Source organism: Cervus canadensis, chromosome 5, assembly GCF_019320065.1.
Source record: "Cervus canadensis isolate Bull #8, Minnesota chromosome 5, ASM1932006v1, whole genome shotgun sequence".
Lineage (NCBI taxonomy): Eukaryota > Metazoa > Chordata > Mammalia > Artiodactyla > Cervidae > Cervus > Cervus canadensis.
The window spans coordinates 31,906,029-31,927,712 of record NC_057390.1 but is presented as its reverse complement, the minus strand read 5'-3'; the positions used below and the strand labels follow the sequence as shown (position 1 = coordinate 31,927,712).

At 37.0% G+C, this 21,684-nt stretch overlaps 1 protein-coding gene and 1 pseudogene across 16 annotated transcripts in view; one reads left to right on the top strand and one right to left on the bottom strand.

Moving 5' to 3' along the window:
- Positions 1 to 21,684, top strand: part of NRXN1 (neurexin 1) — a 1,158,814-nt gene that overhangs the window by 293,804 nt on the left and 843,326 nt on the right. The window lies entirely within an intron of this gene.
- LOC122441300 lies at positions 2,075 to 7,364 on the bottom strand (annotated as a pseudogene).

Sequence of the window (21,684 nt, the reverse complement as noted above, 5' to 3'; positions counted from 1 at the left end):
TTAATGCCTTGTGAGGTATGCTTACATCATCAGAAGGCTAAACTGTGAACTTTGGAGCAAAGGAATCATTATACAAATGGAGATGATAAATAGCCCAAAGAATTGGTGTTTCTTGAGGATTTAGGTGCCCTTTTACCTATTTTAGGAGAAGGAAATGGCAACCACTCCAGTATTCTTGCCTGGAGAATTCCGTGGATGGAGAACCTGGCAGGTTCCTGCCATGGGGTCGCAACGAGTCAGAAACAACTGAACCACGATGGTTTGCTCACTCATTCACTTAGCTATTTTAATTTATATGAGTTTATGTTTTTGGCTTTCTTCATAAAATAATTCAATTGAGTTAAGACTAACAGAGCTAAACGGGGGACTGTTTGAATCAACATTGTAACAACCTTTGCATAAACCAGTGCTTTAACAGCTTCTGTGCTCAGGGTATCTGTTCTGAAGTGGGTGGGAAGGCTGGATTTAATGTCACTAGTAACTATTTCCTGGTTCCTACTGTTTGCCAGGCAGCATGCTGGGTGATACAGAGTATATGTTGCTTCACCCCTCAGAACAAGTCTGATGGACCTTTTCTTATCATCCTGGAGAAGCAACACCTACAGAAAGTTTTGCCTAAGTGATTCATATTCTAAGTTCATCTTTCATCTGGAAAATGTCTCATTGAATTCTATGATTATTTTTCCTCTGCCTTCTGGATAAGGGTAAGAAGGCTGTTAGAAAGCTTTGGAGAGATTATTCCACTCTAAAACAATACAGGAACCGTCATTGAAACTGGGGAGCATGCGCGCTTTTCCATACTTTTGTACAATCAAGGAGCACTGACCACGTGCTGTTTCAAGGGCCTGCACTTACCAAAGGTGGTATGTGAGCTGGACCCTCTGTCTGTCCTGAGAATTGCAACCATTGCATGTTTGCTGGCAAGATTTTGTTATTTCCCATTCGAGGCAAAGTGACTTGCACCAACAGCTGGGTTTTGCTGCTATCACTTGGAAGTTTATTTCCCCCAGTGTCTATTCAAGCCCTGCTTTGGGAGAAGATGAAATTCTTCTTAGAAATTGTCTCTAGAGAATTCTTTCTTTAAGAGGGTGCACTTTGCTAACTCAGTCCCACTTTCAAGGGAAAACAGAAATTTATTCATTCAGAATTGTAAATGTATATCATAGTGTTCAATGAACTAAATATTCAAGTTTTGCTGTTGTTGTTCAGTCGTCCAGCTGTGTCCAACTCTTTGTGACCCCATGGACTGCAGCATGCCTGGCCTCCCTATTCCTCAGCATCTCCCAGAGTTTGCCCAAGTTCATGTTCATTGCATCTGTGATGCCGTCCAGCCATCTCATCCTCTGATTCAAGTAATAAGTAAATATTCAAGTAGTAAGCTATTATTTATTTAAAGCAATGCAAACAGTTCTTTAAATGTGATTAAACATGCTTGGGAAACAATAAATTCACTGAGATGTTTTGCTAGTATCCTCGATTCAATGGACATGAACCTTGGGTATACTCCAAGAGATGGTGAGTGACAGGAAGGCTTGGCGTGCTGCAGTCCCTGGGGTTGCAAAGAGTCAGACACAACTTAGCAACTGAACAACATCAACAGCAAGGCTTTTCCAGGCCCAGCTTGGCACAAGAGACCCATCTCTCAGAACCTTCAGGGAGATCTCAATGCCATGGTGCCACTGCCTCCTCCCACCTTTACCCTCTTCTTAAATCAGAATATTTTCTTTTGTCTTATCTTTTTCTCCAAATGTGTTCTTATTGTATAACCAGAAAGAGTAAATATAACAGAGAAAGGGCCAATCCCATAACATAATTCATGAGGGAGTATCTGTCCTTGACAATGCATTTTATATATTTTGCTTTAAGAAGCATAGTTGTTGAGTATGACATTCTGAAGATTTATTTCTTATTCCTTTTGAAGTTAAGTTAAAACTGCTCTTTTTGGTTACACATTTATCAAAGACAATCATTTATAGTTTATGAAGAATATTGCCCTTATATACACAAAACTGTCCTGATAATGGTCATTGAAAGCAGCTACTCCCACCCACTGATGTCAACACCAGTATTCAATCTAGATTGGCTTCTTCTTGAAGTGTAATCCAATAAGACAAAAGAGCAAACACTTCAGGTCCCAGAGAAGATAATAAAATACCCATAAGCTTTCTGGATCCTTGGATTGATTGACACTAATAAGGGAACCAATTTTCAATGTTGGGAAAGAAATGTATTCATCTCCAATGACAATTTCACGCTCCTGCCGCTGTACTTGGTTGGGAGGAGGCCAAAAAGCATCATCCTCTTTGGGAATTTTAATGTCATCAGCTATTCCGTTCAGTTCCTCCATCACACTTTTTACTTAAGCTGGTTTCTGATCATGACATCATTTTTATAATCACTGCTATTGGCATATCTTGATTTCTATCAGGTCAAAACTCAGACTCTAGGAATTCAAAGCTAAACTTGCTGTTGTGACACATGCAATAATGCAGACGTAAGTCCCTCTCTGTGTCTCTGAAAGTTGTTTTTAATTTCAAGGAAATCTACATTCACTTAGACTAGTTAATTAGCACTTGTGTAGTTACTTTGGTGGTGGTTAGAAGAGCCACTTGTATAGGAACTTTTATAGTTTTGCTGGAATAAGGAAACATGAAAGCAGAGTTGGGAACTCCAACACTGCTCAGCCAAGCAGGAAAGGAATATTTTGGTTTGCCTTGCCTTGCCTTCTCTTTCCCTTTTTTCCTATGTTTCAACATTTAGTGGCTACTTATGAGAAAAGAGCACTCCAATTTAAAGTGAAATTTTAGAATTCTTAATTGATGGTAAGTAATTGAAACAAACAAAAAATATATAGTTAAAATCTAAAGTAAAACTCTAGGGAAACCACCAAAAATTAAATAAATAAAAAATGATGACTGGTCAGATAAGGGCCCTGAAGTTTATATAAGAAATTTGGCCTTAAAACACTGTAGACTTCTGTCATTGTCATCTGTCATCATCATCATCATTATTATTTGAATTTGTATAAAAGTTGTTGACAGTAGAATATGAACTACAGTACCTGGTAAGGTCTCCTGTCCCAAGATGTGGCAGTATAGGTCACACTCCCAATATCTACTCACATCTGAATTCTGCTTACTGACAAGATGGAGGAGACATGCTAGCAATGATTGTCAGTGATGTTAAGATGAAATCTTTCATCTTAAAATATAAATCTTAAGAGTGTGCCTAGTATCATTCCGGCTTTACAACTTTTAAAATTGAATCAACCATTCAGTTTGAGAGTGGCAGCAGATGGTGTGGTTAAGATGTCCTTCTTCCATGCCTACTTCAACCATTGTTTTACTGGGTAACCTTGGCCAAGTTCCTTAGTCTTTCTGACTTTCAGCTCCCTTATTTGTAAATGGAAAGATGGCTTCAGATGACCTTTAAGGCTATTTCCAGATCTTGAATATCATAAATTTATAAACTAATTCTTGTAAATGGCCAGTTAGATTGATTTCTCCATTAACAATTATTTACTGAAGGACCCAATATATATTCAGTCTAAATTTGTCATATTATTCCCTTTTCTGAATCCTTTAAAGATGACCATGTTCTCTGTTATATCTGATGCGATTGATGCTTTGATAGATATTTATTCTGAGCTTCTGTTTCCTCCCCCCAAATGGTTTCTGAGACTGGGCAGCTGCTGAGGGTTATTCACTATCTCCTGGGAAATCATCCAAAACAAGAATGCAACTAAGGAAGGACATGGGATGCCAATAGGGATCAAGTTCTGACTCTTTCCTTTGTGGCAAAAAGAACAGGAGTCTTTGACTTTTAGACTAACATAGATCAGGGCCTCAGAAACCAACTAGTTTAGTTCCATCCATGGTGCAGAGTGGATTGTCATGCTACATCTTTTTGAAATGGACTACTTCTGAGGCCGCTTGTAGCATCTTTGAACAACTATAGCAGTAGCTATCTCAGATAAAATATATAAATATAGCCATTTTAGAAATCTAATGTGTATCAACGTAGGTGGTTGATAAAGTATGTGGAAGAAAATCTAAGAATGGATTGGGAGAGTTTAAAAAACATTAGATTCAGAGACCTGTTTTTCATAAATCATCGATTCCTGGCATCACTGTCAGTATGCCTGTTTATCTTGTCTATCTGTGAGATTGAGCAATCAGGAAATTTCCTTTGTTGAACTTTCAGCATTTCACACACTAGCTGTGTTCAGCTTCTGCAAAACTGAAACCACACACTCCCTGACAATAGGTGTTATCTGATGGAATATATTGCTCAGAGAATTGAAAGCTGTATCTCTGATTTGAGGGTCTCTGGACTCAATCAGCTAATTATTTTTATTAGGCTACAGAAATGTATCTTTGTCAGTGGCATCCGGACTCCAATTTTAAACATCTGCCTGATTAGGTGCACTAGTGAAACAGGTGATTCTGCATGAGGAGCGATCAGTTACTGCAGACTCCTCCAGCTTCCAAACTAAGTGTGTCCAAACCAAGGAAACCGAAGGAGGCTTGAAAACTATTTGAGGGATTTGGGGATTATTTATAATTTACCGTGGTGCCTTTGTTGTATTGATTATCACTTTCTGGGCTTAGGGGGATTAATTAATAGGACTAAATATGAAAGGCTGCTCACTAATGTCATTAACAGGAGCCATAATTACAGAACATAATTGCCAATAATTCTTCAATGGTTGTTCAGTAATCAGATTCTTTTGAGGTTAAATGAAAATCAAATAGACATTTTATTCATAGAGATAGTAGCAATAAAATAATGCATAATCACACTAGTTTTTAACCTCACTGCTGCTGCCCCATGTGCCAAAGGAGGCCTATTGTATGTCCAGGAATAGTTGGGTAGGCCAGGATGGGGTGATGATTGAAATTATAGCCTTTGGAGTTAGAGAAACATGGATGCTAGTCTTGATTTGTATAACTTATTGCTTGTGTGACCTCTGACTTCCAACCCCTGCCAAATCTCTGTTTCTCTTCTTTTAGTAAGGGCAGAGCCTCGCTGATGATATTGTTTTTGAAATTAAGTGGAACAATACTTGTGAAATCTTTAATATCATGAATGGTGCATAATAGGTACAGTTAAAAATAAAAGGCTGTTTGTGGCCATTGCAGAGGCAGTGGTGCCCAGCAGCAGCCCGGACCCAGCTAATGATGTGTAGGAAACAGACTCTGGGCTCACAGCCTTAGCTGTGAGCCGAGGGTGCTTCAGTTTTCTCTTCTGTAAAACAGTGTAGTAATTTGTCTGCCTGATAGAGCTGTTCATAGGATTACATGAAGTAATGTGTATAAAAGAATTAGAAGGCTAGTTCATGAAAGGATTGGTGGTGGTGGTGGTGTTGTCTAGTCGCTAAATCATTTCTGACTTTTTTGTGAACCCATGGGCTGTAGCTCACTAGGCTCGTTTGTCCATGGTGTTTCCCAGGCCAGAATACTGGAATGGGTTGCCATTTCCTTCTCCAGGGGAACTCCCTGACACAGAGATCAAACCCTTGTCTCCTGCTTTGGCAGACAGATTCTTTACCACCAAGCCTCCAGAGAAGCCCCATTGGTATTATTACTGTTATTTTATTATTATTATTACCTGTGTGGAAAAGCTCATTCATGAATAATAAAGTATAGAAAATTACCAAAGAAAATTGAATCTTGACATGCCTCAAGAAGAGTTATTGAAGTCCGTTAGAAAGAAAAGACTAGATGTATTAGCTCTGGCTTTGAAATCAGAATCATACTTGGAATATCACCATTTAGACTGGCTTGGGGTGAGATGAAATGGACTTGAAAGAGGACCAGGGAAGGAGGTGGAACCTTCAAAAATCCAGCAGATATAGTTGATTATCTATGATGTGCCCCAAAACAAGAGAAAATAAAAAGGGAGACATCTTGTTTCCTTCGTACATTCGCAAAGAGATCTATAGGAATTGGGGGAACATCTTTCCCAAATGTGAATGTTCTTGGCTCCCTTCCTGTTCTCCCATTTGCCTGATCCTCCCCACTCCTGTCCCAACAATCAAAAATATACCAAGTAAACTCTAAATTCCAGGAAAGAAATTATTCAGAAGACAAAGCTAGAGACCAAGGGCCTGTATACAAAGCCACTTGTGAGCTGTGGTCATCTTTTTCTGATCCCTGTAAAACCTAAATGATCTATTGCATACTTCTTGTGCTGTCTCAATCTCCTCTGAACACAGAGCATGTGAGAGTAGTCTGTGAGTGGGGTTCATTTGTATACTTGAACACACTTCCTGGAATTTACTCTCTGCCTTAAACAGAAGTGTGAGCAGATTCCAGCTACCCTGAATGGGTTAAGGACGCTAACTGGAGTGTTCAGCTGTTCCCCGTACCTGCTTTTTTTTTTTTTTAAACTCTGCTTTCAACCCGCTGCCTTCAACTATCTTCCCCAACAGGGTATTGATCAGCTCTTGAAATGGTCTTTCTCACTTCTAGACACTCTCCACAGATACTGTAGGAGTGAAGGAGAATATGGTCCTGCCCTTGAAACGCAGTTATTTTAGAACTGAGCTTTAAGAGCCTCTGCTAAGGGAGATGATGCATAGCAATGCTCTACTGGCCATGGAGGCCTCAGTCAACAACAAAAAGGAAAGCCAGCCCCCAGTCTCTGAGTGGACTGTTTAAAAAATGCCTTTGTGAACTAGTTGCTTGAAACTCAGACATCACTGCTTCATTGATATAATGAGTTCCCAGAAGTCTCTTTAACCCTTAACGTCCCTGAGGCAGGTAGTATTGTGCAACCACCATTGTTAAAACTTTGTCAGACTAGCAAAGTCCAGTTATAACTTTGGATGCCAAGATAACATGATGTAGTCAGAAATTGAATGGGACTCAGTTAGGGTCCAGTCGCTGTTGGCAACTCTTGTGATCTGAGCAGGAGGAAGCTGAACTAGAGGGCTCCAATGATAGTGAGAGGAGAGGATCCTATAATCTTGCCCATGTGCGTCTTAGTTATCACCGTATCTCCCACCACCATCTGTTAACCCCTGGGTGAGTAAAGAATGACAGGCTATGCCAAGACAGAAAGAGTAAGGCCTTGTTTAAGTTAGATTTGAATTCCTTAATGGAAAGAAAAAGTGAAGAAGAAGAAATGAAAGGAATGGAAGGCATTCGATAGGAATGGCTTCTGTAGAGGAGAAAGTTGAGGCAGTTCCTTTCAGCTCCCAGAGGGGCATCCATAAATGTAAAAATACCTGTCATTGACTGAGGGCTAACCACAGACCACATACTGTGCTGGCCCTTCACTTGCATTATCTCACTGAATCCTACCAATAACAATTTCATGTAGAGGCCATTATCAACGTCATTTTGTGGATGAGTAACCATGGTTTAGAGGGATTAAGTATCTTGCCCAAAGTTGAAGAATTAGCAAGTGATGCAGCCAGGATGCCATCATGCTAGTTGGATTCTGAAGCCTGTCTAATTAAAAATGATGCCTTCTAGCCACATATTCAATTGAGGAATGCTTGCTCGTAGTTGCCTTTCATTGAGACGACAGAATGTGAAACAGAAAGCAGTGAAGAGAGAAATGCCAGATGATTCAGTCAGAAAATTATGATTTAGTTAAAACCTTTTAATTTGAGAAAAACTCCTTTGTAATGTTTTTATTGCAGTAATTTTGATAGCAAGTTAATCTTTTCCTGTACTACTTCATGTTGCCTTTAACTTTCTTTTTTTTTTTTTGCCTTTAACTTTCTATGCTAAGTATGTATTTATTTTGTAAGAAAACACCATTTTTTCAGTTTCATAACTATAATTACGTCATTATGAATATGTATTCATAATCTAAAACTCCACGCAAGACAATTAAAGAGGTAAAACCTCTCTACCTAGATTTTGCTCTAGAGAAATCATTTAACTAATCTGGACCTCAATTTGTTCATCTATTAAATGGGGAAGCAAGTTTACAAAGGTCACTAGAAATGTATAGAAAGTGCTGAGCATAGTGCTTTAGCTTTAATAGATTCTCAAGAAATAAGGCCAGTGATCATTAATGATGTCTTCTAGTATTATTATGATTGTTATTATTATTATTATATAAAACATTCCCTAATATAGCTTACCATTTTGTCCTATTTGGGGAAATGATCACCTTTGAGAAAGATCTCCAAGGCCCCTTATACAATTACATGCTCTCTATATTGTTTTCCTTCCAGATTGGAGATTTCCTGTTTTTACAAATATTATTCCTCTGATTCATTATTAAGATGTTATTGTGTTGTAATCAAAATACTAGAAATTAACTTTCATAGCATTTATATTTTTCTCTTTTCATTAAAAAAATTTATTGCTATTACATAGTCTTCTGACTTTAAAGACACACTTCTTAAGTACTACTTTTTTAAATTGTGTGGCTTAGGTCTTGACTGGTACATAAGCGTTCTCAAAAGGTGTGTAAACTGAAATAACATGTGGAAGAAAAGGCTCAGTGTGAGTGAGAATTCCAGCCCCTCACAGCTGTGGATTTATAAAGATTCCAGTTTTGCATTGACTCTGATTTCAGGACAATATTGAGCTAAAATTAGGTCAAAGACTAGTGAGTATATGGTGATTCTGTTAGGGAGAAAATTGTTTCCATGTATCCACATTCTCTCACAAAGGTGTAATTCTCTGAAAATTTGCTATTAAACTATTTGTTATTGAATAACATTCAGTTTAAAGTAGTTATTTCTCATTCTCATCCAAGGTAGATTCTTATTTAACTCCAAAAGGAATTTTAGAGTTTTCTTAAACAATAGAGAAACAATGCAAATGATGGGACTCGAGCATTTTAAAAGTCATGTGACAGTTGAATCAGACAGAGTTCAATTTCTTTTTTTTTTTTAATATCTTCATTACTTGTTGAATTAACTGATATGCTTTTTTCTTTCATCTGCAGTTTCCCCTTTTCATTGAATTTCTGGAAAAAGTAATTGATATGAAAAGTGCTTAGCATTAAGTCTGCTGTGTATTTAATTAATGCTCATTAAATTCTAATCATTAAAATGCTCCCCTCTTTCTTCAAACATTCCCCCAACTTTTCTTTCCCATTTCTCAGCTAACATAAACAGCTAAGAAATTATCTCATTTGAAATATTTTCTGACAAAAACAGGTGACCAGTTTTCTAGATTTAGTTTCCCTCCTCCATTAGCAAGTCCTTATTAATTCTGTAAATAGAGTATGCATGTTTTTTGTTTTTGTTTTTAATTTCAGTGAACTCAAGCACAAAACTCGCTAAATTCCTGAAAGGAAACCAGGACATTTATATTTAAACTGTATAAAGAGCAACAAAAGCATGAGGTAGAGACTGACTTAAACTCAAGTTCAAATAGCTAATCACCTCACTAATGCAAAAATAAAAACAAACAAAAAAGTTCTGTCATAGAAGACAAAACACACCTTTTCCAAGGATAATTAACTGCTGATTGTCTAAACCATCTCTTTCTATAAGGGGAAAGTCAATATTACTTTGGAAATCACCTCCGTTCCTCATTTCTTTCCTCCTGCTACATTTTGAAATGTGCTACCACAAATTCTAGTGACCCTGAACAAGAAATCTCTAGTTGTCCAGTTTATGCCAGCCATTAATTGGAGGGCCCTGGGTCTGTCTGCTGACCTCAGAAACTTAAATTTCCTCACCTTGAGTAAAAAGGTGGAAATAAGTAATGTTTTGGAGAATATTTTCTGAAATTTGTTTTCTACATGGCTGTGAGTTTAAGACTCTGCCAATATTATCACTTACTAAGAGTAGCAATTGCCATTTATTAAGCTCTTAATCAATCTTCTCAAGGGACCTAGTAGATAAGGACTAATATTATGCCCTTTTAGAAGTTAGAACATTGAGAATGGGAGATTAAATAATTTGCCGATGATTACATAGACTTAGGTTTCTAACCGAAACCAAACTACTCAGATTGCAGAGCCCATGTATTCTATTTGTGAGTAACAACATGAAGACCAAAATATATTACATAAGATACACACACATATTTTAAATGTCAAATATGAATTTCTTTCCTTCTGGAATATTTAGCAAAAAGAGGTTGTTAACTAGATTTCACTTTGCTGTACTTTGAGCATACATCTTCCTAGCTAGGCTTCAACAGTTCGTGAACTGAGAACTTTCAGGTGTGCAAGCTGGATTTAGAAAAGGCAGAGGGACCAGAGATCAAATTGCCAACATCTGTTGGGTCATATAAAAAACAAGAGGATTCCAGGGGGGGAAAAAAATCTACTTCTGCTTCACTGACTACGTGAAACTCTTTGTGTGAATCACAACAACCTGGAAAATTCTTAAAGTGATGGGAATATCAGACCACCTTACCTGCCTCTTGCAAAACCTGTATGCAGGGAAAGAAGCAACAGTTAAAACCAAAACTGGAACATTTGACTGGTTCAAAATTGGTAAAGGAATGCATCAAGGCTATATATGGTCACCCTGTTTATTTAATTTCTATGCAGAGTACATCATGTGAAATGCCAGGCTGGATGAATCACAAGCTGGAATCAAGATTGCTGAGAGAAATATCAATAACCCCAGATGTGCAGATGACACTACTCTAGTGTCAGAAAGCAAAGAGTAACTTAAGAGCCACTTGATGAAGGTGAAAAAGGAGAATGAAAAAGCTGGCTTAAAACTCAAATTTTAGAAAATGAATCATGGCATCTGGTCCCATCACTTCATGGCATATAGATGGGGAAACAATGACTTTATTTTCTTGGGCTCCAGTACCACTGGGATGGTGACTGTAGCCATGAAATTAAAAGATGCTTGCTCCTTGGAAGAAAAGCTATGACAAACCTAGACAGCATATAAAAAAGCAGAGACATCATTTTGCCAAGAAAGGTCCGTCTAGTCAAAGCTGTGGTTTTTCTAGTAGTCATGAATGAATGTGAGAGTTAGCCCATAATGAAGGCTGAGTAACAAAGAATTGATGCTTTTGAACTGTGGTGTTGGAGAAGACTCTTGAGAGTCCCTTGGATTACAAAGAGATCAAACCAATCAATCCTAAAGAAAATCAACCCCGATTATTCATTCATTGGAAAGACTGATGCTGAACCTTAAGCTCCAGTACTTTGGCCTCCTGATGTGAAGGACTGACTCACTGGAAAAGACCCTGATGCTGGGAAGGATTAAATGCAGGAGGAGAAGGGAATGATAGAGGATGAGATGGTTGTATGGCATCACCGACTCAATGGACACGAGTTTGAGCAAGTTCTGGGAGATAGTGAAGGACAGGGAAGCCTGATGTGCTGCAGTCTATGGGGTCACAAAGAGTAGGACACGACTGGGTGACTGAACAACAAGAAGTGATAAAATTATCTAAAAGACAATCAATCTATATTTATAGAACACTTACATTTCTTCTCTCTCTCTTTTTTTTTTTTTTTTTTTGACTTTTTGTTTGTGGGTGGTATATAGTTGTTGATGATACTTACTTGCATGCAAACACCAGCATGGTAAAACCTGAGGTCAGTTGAATGAATTTTGATGTTACTAAAATATCTCACATCACTTAGGGTCCCAGGTCTAAGAAATGGCTTCAAGGCATAACAGGGGCCAGAAGCAGGAAAGGACAGAGGAGACTCCAACCTTGCTTTTCCTGTTCCTGATGGTCAGTGTGTTTGACATGATTAGGTGTGGTTTCCAGAGTAAATAATCTCAGCGATGGTAACATTTGCTGGGATTGTTACCACTTTTTTCATGGAGAGTGCCCTGAGGCATGGAGAAAAGGGAGATAAACTAGCAAGAAATAGAGATATCCTGAGACTTCACAAATTCAGGCCCACATTTGCAAAGCCACCGGGTGAACATAGCGTGTCGTTACTTTTACATTAAAATAAATCTAACATAATGAAATTAAACATGTGTAAATGTTTAAGATAGAAGATGTAAAATGCATTCATTATATCTCTATAGGGCACAATGATTACAGGCTTCTGAGACATTTATTTTTCTCATATTAGAAAAATATGTTTGGGGGGAGAAGTAGGGAGGAGAATGGAGGTGTGTTGAAGAGGAAAAAAAATAAATATGGCACTGTCTTAGATAAATACAAACTTTATGGGATCCTTTTTCTAGGTGGCACTATAAATAACAGTTCTTGGGGAAACAGGTACTTAGACACAATTAGAAAATGAACATTTATTATTTGGCAGCCAGAATCAGTTAAGTCCAAACTCTGATGTATCTCTGTCATAAATGATAACCTCATTTTGGAGAGACAGCTAAATAAGAAAATGAAGACAGTTTTGATCTTTTCTTAAATTAATATTGATTTTTGTGTGTCAGTTTTATGTAGGCAAGGAGACATAATTATGCCCTAAGTGCAGTAAGTCATACTCTTCACAGACTGTGACCAAGAAAAGGAGTATTTTTAGTGGTAGGAGTTAATTTGTGCTGGCATTAATGCATGAAAACGTTGGTGATGATGTCTAATTGTTTCCTGTGTTACTAGTTCAACTAAAAATAAGGTTCTTGACACCAAGCTGTGGGAAGTTATCAATTATGACAGTTTCTTCAAAAGTGAATTTTTTAAAATTACTCTCCTTACTAATCAGTTTCTGATTCCAAAATGAACTTTTATTCCATCTTTCCTCCTTTTCTTTCTCTCTCACTCTTCTGAGCCTCCTACACTAAATATTGAAGTATGCATAAAAAGTGAGGGAATTTATAACCTATTTCAGTTCTGCTGGGAAACGAATGCTGGGGAAAAACTTATTTAAAAATTCACTATGAACAGTCTTACTGGCTATCTTATATAAACATAAACAGATATAAACATTCACACAAACAAAAGGAATATCAGTCATTATTATTAGTTTGATAGTCTGCATATATACTTTGGTGATGTATTAATTCAGTATTGGTTTGGCTTCATCATACTGGATGGCCTTAAAAAATGTTCAGTTTGTTCCCATTTAGGTTGTTGTTGTTTAGTCTCTCAGTTGTATCTGATTCTTTGAGACCCCTTGGACTGCAGCATACCAGGCTTCCCTGTCCTTCACTACCTCCTGGAGATTGCTCAAACTCATGTTCATTGAGTTGATGATGCCATCCAACCATCTCATCCTCTGTCATCCCCTTCTCCTTCTGTCCTCAATCCTTGCCAGCATCAGGGTCTTTTCCAGTGAGTCAGTCCATCACATCAGGTGGCCAAAGTATTGGAGCTTCAGGTTCAGCATCAGTCTTTCCAATGAGTATTCAGGGTTGATTTCCTTTAGGATTGACTGCTTTATCTCATTGCAGTCCAGGGGACTCTCAAGAGTCTTCTCCAACACCAGAGTTCAAAAGCATCAGTTCTTCAACACTTAGCCTTCTTTATGATCCAACTCTCACATTCATTCATGACTACTGGAAAAACCATAGCTTTGGCTAGATAGATCTTTCTTGGCAAAATGATGTCTCTGCTTTTTAATACACTGTCTAGGTTTGTCATAGCTTTTCTTCCAAGGAGCAAGCATCTTTTAATTTCATGGCTGCAGTCACTGTCCACAGTGATTTTGGGGCCCAAGAAAATAAAATCTGTCATTATTTCTCCATCTATTTGCCCTGAAGTGGTGGGACCAGATGGCATGATCTTAGTTTTTTGACTGTTGAGTTTTAAATCAGCTTTTTCACTCTCCTCTTTGACCTTCTATCAAGAGGCTCTTTAGTTCCTATTTGCTTTCTGATATTAGCATGATGTCATCTGTAGATCTGAGGTTATTGATATTTCTCCCAGCAATCTTAATTCTGCATATATATTTTCTTTGGAGGTGTATTGATTTACTAATGGTTTGGCTTCATCATACTGGGTGGCCTTTAAAAATATCCAGTTTTTTTCCATTTAGATACTCCAGGACAATTTCCTAAATGCTTACTGTGTACTCTGAAACATACTGCCCTTTACTAGAGTCTTGTAAAATAAGATTGACAGGAAGACATTAAGACTTAGTTTCAATCTGTATCTTCAAGGAAAACAATTACAAATTTATTATGTCACAGAATCAGAAATCCAGAAGTCAGGTAGTTGGACATCTCCAGATTTTCTTGTACCTGGCCATCATCTCTCTGCTATCTTCAGCATATTCATTGGCTTTTTTCCTTAAGTTTGTCTAGTTGTGATTACAGGATAAGTGCAATAGCTTTGCATTCCTTCATATATGCTTCATATATCTTCATATAACTGCATCCTCAAATAGGCTAAGACTGTGTGTGTGTGTGTGTGTGTGTGTGTGTGTGTGCGCGTGCGCACACGCGCGTGCATGCATCTGCATCCCTTTCCCACAGGTTCCTCAGCATGTTTCCTCCAGTCTCATTGACTCTTTCCTAAACCAATCACAGGCATTAAAAAAGAATTATCAAGTGTGTCTAGGCTAATCAAAACTCCTGTCCATTTTAGAACTGACTTTCATTTAGTAACTACATCTTATGGTCAAATAATGTGACCAAAAGCAATTGGAAAGTATTACCCTTGTATATTTACATGGAAGATAGAACTAGGCTCTTCTGTAGAGCTCAGTTCTCCAAAACTATGCCAATAAAATGGTTGAGAATTATTAACATCAAAAAAAGTGTACGTGATCTTCTTTCATAAACAGTAACCTGAGTTAAGTGTTACTAAGATTATATACGAAGAGGATTTAAAGTCTTGGACTTTAGAATTAATGCAGTCTGGTTTCAAATCCCAGCTCTACTATTTGCATTTTATAAAACCCTAGGCAAGTCATTTAACCTTTTAAAATTTTCTCGTATTTAAAATGGTGACAATATCATCTGTCTCACAGAAGAATTGAGATAAGTAAAATAACATTTCTATATAGTATGGCTAAGAGTTCCATGAAAATTTGTTGCTGTTCTCAAGTGATTATGGTTTTCTTTTCAAGCACTGGCCTTTAATACCATTGTCAGAATAACATGTCCTTCTCCACAATGTATCACTGCTTCAGAAATTAGGACCAACATCTCAAACAGTTAATAATTTTTATCATTCTTAATTTAAGATATCACTGCAGTGTCCATCTAGTCATTTGATAAACATTTCCTGGGCATACATTGGTGTCAAGCAATACTGTAAGACCTTGGGTCTAGAAGTGAGCAAAGCCTCTTTGATATTCCTGCCCTCTTTGGTATTCTTATAGGGATAAGACACTCTCTAGGTAATTCCACAAACAAATCTAAAAGTGCAACCACATCAGGCAGTTAGGATGGAGAGAAACAGTTCTAGGAGTCTCTCCTGGTCAGATTTGGCCTAGTCAAAGGCTCTGAGAAAAAAGTTTCCAGAGAAATGGAATTTGTGACTGAATTAGAAAGATGAATATTGTGAACTAGATGGAGAGAGAACAGAAGATGTTCCATGTAGAGGCAAGTTTCATGTTCAAAGGTCCTGTGGTGAACAGAGGAGAGAAAATGCAAGTGAAAGACCATCATAGCTGCAACAGTGCTGGGAGCAGGGAGAGAGGGGTTTGAAATAAGACATAATTTTGTTTCCAGAATAAGCCAAGTCTCCTAGGTCATTTCTTTTTTTTTTTTTCTTTTATTTTTATTAGTTGGAGGCTAATTACTTTACAATATTGTAGTGGTTTTTGTCATACATTGACATGAATTAGCCATGGATTTACATGTATTCCCCATCCCAATCCCCCCTCCCACCTCCCTCTCTACCCGATCCCTCTGGGTCTTCCCAGTGCACCAGGTCTTAGGTCATTTCAAGGGTTTTGTTTTTATTCTCAAATAACAAAGAGACTCTGTTAAAGAGACACTAAAGTTTTATGATCAGGTTTGTTTTCACAGGTTAGAGGGAGTTGGGAATGGTTATGTGACAGCCTGTGAGATAGGTGTTGCAGTAGTTCCCATTATAATGTCTTGAACTTGCATGGAGGTGGTGAAGATAGAAAGCTGTCAGTGTATTCAGATACACAGAATGAAGTAGAGAGAGATACCGAGAATAAGAGTTGAGGTACCTTGTGGTCTTATAAGTGCCCAGCAGGCAGTTGAATGAATGGATCTGAACCTGAGAAAGTAGATCTGTGCTGGTGTAATGTATGTGTGAGTCACTTGCATATATACACCGAGGAGCATGGCATAGAAGAGATAAAGGGAATTATTGGGTTATTAACAGGACTGGGTTATTTTTTTCAGTAAGGCAATGTAAAGACAAAGGCTAGAGTCTTACTAAATTTAGAGACTGTGATATTTTAGCTGATTATGTGATATGCTAAGTTCATATTTTGTACTCACTTATTGAAATTTATTCAGATATTGCCCAAATTTCTAGTGGCTCTTAAAAGAGTTAGGGTACATAGAATGTTAGTCTAATTGAATCTTATGGCCTTTCGGAATCCAAAAAATAGCATCTTAGTCTTTCTCTGTTGCATGTGTGAATACTTCAGCAACTTTTAAAAATATTACTAAATGAACAGAAATCAATTACATGGGTCATTTCTAAAGTCCCTTGGACTGTATGTTGTGTTTATTTCACTCTTGTTTCTATCTCATTATTCTTAATTTACCCTTTTCCTTATATTCTTGGTAAATTTTATAAAATTTCAAATTTATATTTTCTGTTGCTATTTTGTGTCCATATTTGTTAACGATGAAGTGACTTGTAAAAAAATGTTTGAAATATAATTAAATATAAAATATAAAATCTGTAAATGATGGTTTGGTAAAACTTTCCCTAAATGTTTTTTTTTTTCAAATGTATCCAGGATGGCAAGTATGTCTTGGCATCTTTCTCCTGGTGTATTTGTATTTAAGGCTGGTGATGAAAAGCAAAGACTTTAAATTCTTAAGAGTTTAAATTCTGCCTTTTCCTTTAAGCTTTTAAAAATTTAATAATAGACTAGCAGCATTTCACTCCAAAGGCCAAATGAAGATAGTTTAAAAAGTAGAATATCTTCCAACACACCCTTCGGTTTGAAGTTTTTTTTTTTGTTTTTTTTAAAGGAAAGTATGTACATAGATAGGTTGTAGCCAAGTAACTCGTCTTGATGTATATTGAGAGGCTGGTTTTTCAACTAGTTATCATTCATTGCCATTTGGAAGTGTTGAAGTCTTGTATATTTCACTTTCTGTTGTCAGGGTTTATTTGCTTGAAATAATTTAGCAGTGAAATATATTACTTGCATACTTTGAAATGTGTCTGTTTTGCCCTTTTAGCCAACAGAATAGTTTTGCTCTTGTGTGTGTGTGTATGATTTATTTTTCTCCTGGTGAAAAAATATTTTACGTTATAGGTATACTGCCAGCAAAAACATTTCTCTACAGCTCATTTGTTTTATAGAGACTGCCAGAGTGAATTGGGGACCTTATATGAGCAGGCACTGGACCTTTGAGCCAGTTGCTTGTTCGCACTCCTTTTTTATGATATTTGATGGCTCATTAGAATTCTATCTTCACACCTAGCAAAACAGAAAGTAAGCATAAATATGATGTTTATTGTCAGAGAAAGTAAAGAAAGCAATAAAACACTTAGGGCTATTGAAGTTTCATCTTAGTCATTTTATCTTAAAATGATAACTTGCCCTTGTTTTATTCTGAATTCACATTTACTAGTGTAAATGCTTTACCCATCAAATGGCACTGAGGAAGAGAGGCAGTCAGTACAAGGATGCAACATTCTGTTTTCCACAGAAAAGTGCTTCTTTTTGAGCTGAGAATTCATGGAAGATTAGGGTCAAGGTGAAAAGTTTAGGGGAAGGTTTTTGAAGCTTGGCATGATTGACATTTTGGGCCAGTTAACACTTTGTCCTGGGGGCCTCTGTATATTGTAGGGTGTTTACAAGTGTCCCCTATATACCAGTAGTGCCCCCTTCCTTGTGATAGCCAAAACATGTCTCTGGACATTGCCAAGTGTCCTCTGGCAGGGGATAAAATTGTTTTTAATGTACAACCACTGACATGAGGTAATTTAAGTATAACTTTTAGTAGTTAAAACACATGAAGAGCTATGGTACGTAAACATCTCAGCACTACAAACATTTGAAAAAAAAGAGTTCTTAGGTAGTTAAAGCATTTTTAAAATATGTTATACCATTAGCTTAAAAAAAGAATGAAAACAGCAGTTTTGCTAGTTCAAAACAATTTCCATTCATTGACATATTTTGTAAACCATTGACTAAATCTGCTAAAAATTAATTTCCTTTAACCTATTTTAAGGGTTACTATCACAACTCTATGATCAATGTTAATCTTCTCTAAAACAAATTTAAAATTCACCTTGGTATCTTCATCCAACAGTTGATTCTAATAGTCTGATAAAAATTGTAAATAGTCTCATAAAAATAATAAATCATTACCATATTTACTTTTCCTCTATTAAGTGCAATTATATTGTCTCCTGAAAGAAATAAAACAAGAAACAGTATAGTCTGTAGAGATAGCTAACTTATTTAATTATCACTATTGGATTGACCGTTAATCACTTAATGTTCATTTCCCATCTCAAATGAAGCAATCATCAGGAAATTTTTTTGGGTTTTGTTTTTTTTTTCATTTGTTATAGTATAGAACAAGCAAATCATTTAAGCAGAATTTTGGCTCAGTCTGTGATTTGGGCAATAAAAATAAATTATTTCTGAAATTTTACTTTGTTTTGGTTTTCACCAATTAATCTGTCCAATCGAATTTGATTTTTCTATAAGTGTACTAGTTCATTGCCTGGCAACATTACAAAGTTTTGATTTAATCAACAGTAAAATCAGGTTTCATTCTACACAAATGTTCCCCCATTGTATCATTTAAAACACTAGAATGTTAAATATTTATTTATAGTATAATTAACATAAGCTTTTCCCTCACTCAATATTTCACTCAGTGAATGACAGACCAGTTATATTAGTAATTCTATTCCTGGGGTAGCCTGCTATATTGAGTTATGAATAGAAAATTAGTGTCTGGTTTTGAGCATAGTGGCCCCGCTGGAGTCTGAGGTACTTGATGTAATAGTACATAAATCTTTGATTGTGAATCAGAAAACAGGATCCTGTGTACTAGAAGAAAATCTACTGAGATCAAACTTTCTGTTCCTATGCTCAGCTTTGTGCTTCTATTTTGTGAGTTTAATTTAGGAATATCAGGGGTCCTTCGAGAGATGTATTCTGTAGATATAAAAGGCAGGCATGAAAAAGTTATAGTACATGGAAGTGGTAGACAGTAATAAGGAACAAAACTATGTATCACACCTATGCAGGTAATCCTTACTTGACTCTTTACTTTCTTGAGAGGCAGGTTTAAAAGAAAATCAAAATCAAATTAGTTGAACTCTAATCTGTCTTAAATCTAAGAGGTTTGACTAACCAGCTCTTCCTCAATAAAACATATATACAGTTATTTTTATTTAATACATGTTTATCTACAATCCTAAACAGGTGTAAAACTTTAAAATGGGGACATCACATTCTAGACCTCACTCAGTGAAAGTACAGATCATGCTGCTTTGCTCCCTTATTTCTGAGACCCTGGTAATGTTCCTCACTGCTGCTCCTCTTTGTAGCTGATCGCTGACTTCAGGCCTTGTCTCTACTCTGATAGTAATTACGATGCTCGATTACTGGCTGAGAGCAGTGAATCAGGAACAGCACATTCCCAGCTATTTCTTTCCTTTCCTTTCCTGCAGGTGACTATTCTCTTTTCGCATTCCTTATTTTTTTCTTTTCATTCTAGGAAGAAAAACATTCCATTTTTTCATGTCTATTTGCATATTTATTTAGGAATACAGAAATGAATTGTACTGTCAAATATTCACGTTCCTACTTCATTACAGGTGGAGAAAGTACATGTGATTGTATATCCAGCCTAAAAGGTGATATATACACCCATTGGCCACATATATATGTACATAATACTGACATGTTTTTCAGGAAATATGAAGTACTTAAAGGTCATGCTTAACTTTTATGACCCAGATAGAGGCAGACATTTCCAATATGATTCAAATTAGCCTTTTCTTTGACAGTAACAGCACAGAGAGCAGACATAAAAATAAAGAACTTGGCCCATCAGGTCAGCAGCCAAAATAAAACGAGGTACCACAAGTCAAACAATTGGATGGAAGAGTCTTAATATAAAATGGTAAAGACCTTGGTTGGCATCATTCAGTTTAGTTTTTATAATGCCATATGTTGATTTACTATACATTTGTAGCTATAGAAAGATTCTCGAATTTAGTTGTGTAGTCACCTGGGGCGCTTCTCTGTAATGGAGAATCCTCAGGTTTCACTCGCAGAGATCTGGATACAAGAGACCAGAGGTAGGAAATGTGCGGTTTTAACCCAACTGCATGTGTGCATACTCATTCACTTTAGTCATGTCTGACTCTTTGCAACTCCATGGATTGTAGCCCCCCAGGTTCCTCTGTCCTTGGGATTCTCCAGGCAAGAACGCTGGAGTGGATTGCTGTGGCCTTCTCCAGGGGATCTTCCTGACCCAGGATCAGACTGCATCTCCTGCGTCTTCTGCATCGCAGGTGGATTCGTTACCTATCGAGTCACCTGGGAAGCCCTTAACACACCTACAGTGATGCTAATACACATGATCACTGTTAACCCAGAGCCACATTTTGTGACCCACTGCCCACCGCCCTAGGTCATCAGCAGTTTTGGTTTCACCAAGGTCTCAGTGAGGTAGCTCAGCCTTTCCCTTCCTCACCATTCCTTCCTCTCCTCAACTACCATCTGCTCTAACTCTGATTTTAAAATCTGTATTTACCAAGACTGTTTCATTGAATTTAATAGTTTATATCAGTGCTTCCAAAATTCCAAGCAATTAATCTATGAAAGAATAATCAGAATATAACTTGTTTTTAACTTGGAAACGTCCTGTTCAATTTTTGTAGCAAATTCAATAATTCTGAGTAGTTTTTAAAAAGTTGCCCCAATTCTTAATTCACCCCACTGTTTCATTTCAGCTTCCTATCGTTTTCATTTGAGTTGATGTATATTTGTTTTTGTATGGGAGGAAAATGTGTATGATGTGAAAGTAATTACTGAAGTTTAATTCACAGCTGTTTTTATAAGTATAAATTAACTAATGTTAGAGCTATAGCAAAGATTGAGGAACAAGGCCAGAAATAGGAATTGGAGGACTGAAGGAGGTCATAATGAGTAGTTTGTCTGAGTTACAGTCAAGGAGGAAGTGGAAAATCTCAGAGTGAATACAATCACATAAATAGAAATAAGGGAAGATTTTGAAGTCAAAGTAGAGTAAAAACAAAGAAATAATCATAGGCCAACACATTACACAACAGTGAGTTACATACCATCCTCAATGCAAGGAATCTCCTTTTGTTCTGTTTTTGAAGTTTATACTGGTCAACAGGCAGGTAATGAAAGAAATGGGAAAGATATTTGGCTTTCTGATTGACTAGTCGTGGAAGGGGAACTTCTTTCAAACAGAGACACACGCAGTGAGAAATCTTGTTGAGGTTACATTTGATTCTTTATTGGTGGTTTAGTCACTAAGTTGTGTCTAACTCTTGTGACCCCATGGACTGTAGCCTTTTAGGCTCCTCTGTCGATGGGATTCTCGAGGCAAGAATACTGAAATAGGTTGCTATTTCTTTCTCCAGGGGATCTTCCCAACTCAGGAATCGAACCCAGGTCTCCTGCCTTTCAGGCAGATTCTTTACCCACTGAGCTACGAGATTCTTTTTTATCCTATAATAAATAGTCTCTAGAGGCATG